Below are 2420 nucleotides of genomic sequence, written 5' to 3' on the forward strand. Positions count from 1 at the left end.
AATGGTCGCTAATCCTTCGCTAATTAACAAATGATTGTTTTGGTCGCTAAATTCCATCGCTACTACCCAATTTCTTAGTAGTGGACCATGGGGAATCTCCACAGGAACAAGTCCCTTAGATTTCGCAAATAGGAGATCAATTCCATCAATAATTGTCAAATCCTAAATAGCTAGATAATGTATGTATCATGGGTGGGGCTAGGTGTTTTTTAGTAATATATATTGTAGATTTTGTAATTGTACTTGTATTTGTGTTCTACATAAGGTTTTGATTATACATGTTGTTTGGTGTTCTTCCCAAACCTAGATGGTTCTTGATTTTGGTGGTAGCAATTGGGGTGGTTGTGGGGGTGTTGGCAAGAAGGGTGGTGGTTTTGGGGTCCATCATTATGGAGTTTTTTGAGTTGATATGGGTTGTAAATTTTCTGAGTAGATAACCCGAGGGGTGCCAAGAAAGACCAAAACACATGACTGACTTAACGCACCATAAACTAACAGTGTTAACTCGATAGATGATTTGGATTCTAAAACACGAAAAAAGACCACTATTTTAATTAACAAAATTTAGAGACCATAAAGGACTGAAACACAGGTACCAACTACGTAATTCACTCTTTAAACTATTTATTCAACACATAAAACAAACAACAATATATCTTAATTCATACAAATAGCTTAATCAATACAAATTACTTATTTCATACATGAATAAATATAAAATAAATCAAATTGTCTTTTAGTGTTATGCTTGGCGAGTGATTATAAGTAGAGATGCACAAAAAGGTCCTAGTATATTTAGGCCCATGCCAAGTCGGTCTTTGGGGTCAAAAAATGGCTCAATCCAACTTTTTCAGGTCGGGTTTTTTTCAGGATTTAGGCCAGACTTTATGAGTCAGTCTAGGCTCGGTATAGCCCCTAAAATTTCGGTCTAATCAGACTTTGAGGCCTGACTCAGACCAAGCTTCGGACTCACTAGGTCTGGGCTTTTTCAGGATGGTGTGGCCTAAGCCTAGGCTGGACATCGGATTTTGATTTTTTTTTGTGCATTTCTAATTATAAGTATGAGATTTGGTTAAAGAATTATAATAAGAAATTAGAAGTGTGCCTTAATGCTATGTCCAAGCATCAAGGTGTCTTTGGTACTTGTATGTGACTAGGTTAGATTAGTTGTTTCTCTGGTATTAATTTTGTACATAATTATGTTAGACTAGTTGTTTGTCGGTGTCTCTATGTATGGGACGTGACTAAATTTTAATAAAATGGACTGAGTATAACAAAATGTTTAAAAGAAGAGATTGCTTTGAAATGATGTTCAATATATTTTTTGTTACTAGAAGTGTACTCACACAATGCAGCAGGATTTTGAAATCTTGAGAAAGTTATATATCGATTTTATTTTATGGTTTTGGGTTCAATAATAAGGCTTATAAAATTCTATTTTTTTGGTTTAGTTTATTTAATTTAAGTTATATTATAATTTATATTTAAAATAAAAATATAATTTATTTTAGTTTACTTATGATTTTTTAATAAAAATAATGATAAAATATTTTGTTAGGGATAAGAATCATTTAATTAAAATAATAATTATATTTAAGAATTTTATATTTAAAATTAAAGAAATCATATACTTTAATTTAAAAAAATTGTGATGTTGTATCCCAGATTTTCTTGTTATATGTTAGTCATACGAATTCAACCATTGATTTTTTAAATTTTAGATTTAAAATACAGTGTTTATTATGTATTTGATTATTTTTATATGATAGCTATACAAATTTGAATATAGAGTTTTAACAAGTTCTACTCTTGCATCATTAGCTTGTAACCCTGAATTAAGTATTAGATTTTTTATCTTAAATTATATATCGATATGTGTTTCATACCAAAAAAGATGAAATACTCCGGTTTAATTTAAAGTTTTTATTATAATTTAGATTTAAATTAAAAATGTAATTTATGTTAGTTTTAACTAGAAGCGTACTCGCGCAATGCAGCGAGATACATCGTGATTTTAATATTTCATTTTATTTTGGGTTAAATGCATAAAATAGCAACCTACTTTCATAAATTTTCTTATTATAGCATTCTACTTTTGTTTTTCTTTATTACAGCAATGTACTTTCAAATTATTTTTTATTAAGGCATTGTACTTTAAAAAATGTACCCATAATAGCAATGTGTAACCTGTTACCTTTTAAACCGGTTAACCCTTTGACTTTTTTGTTTGTATGGCTTTAATGAGGTGATGTGGATAACACATCATTTTGATGACTTAACTAAAATTAAAATAAAAACATATTTCAAATTATTATTAGTGATTTTCATTTTTCATTGTTATAATCTAAAAAAACATTTAATTTTTTTACCTTTTCTTATTAAGTTGCATGCAAATTAAATATTCTTAGAGTAAAATATTT

Source organism: Cynara cardunculus, assembly GCF_001531365.2.
Source record: "Cynara cardunculus var. scolymus isolate 2C chromosome LG 3, CcrdV1, whole genome shotgun sequence".
Taxonomy (NCBI): Eukaryota; Viridiplantae; Streptophyta; class Magnoliopsida; order Asterales; family Asteraceae; genus Cynara; species Cynara cardunculus.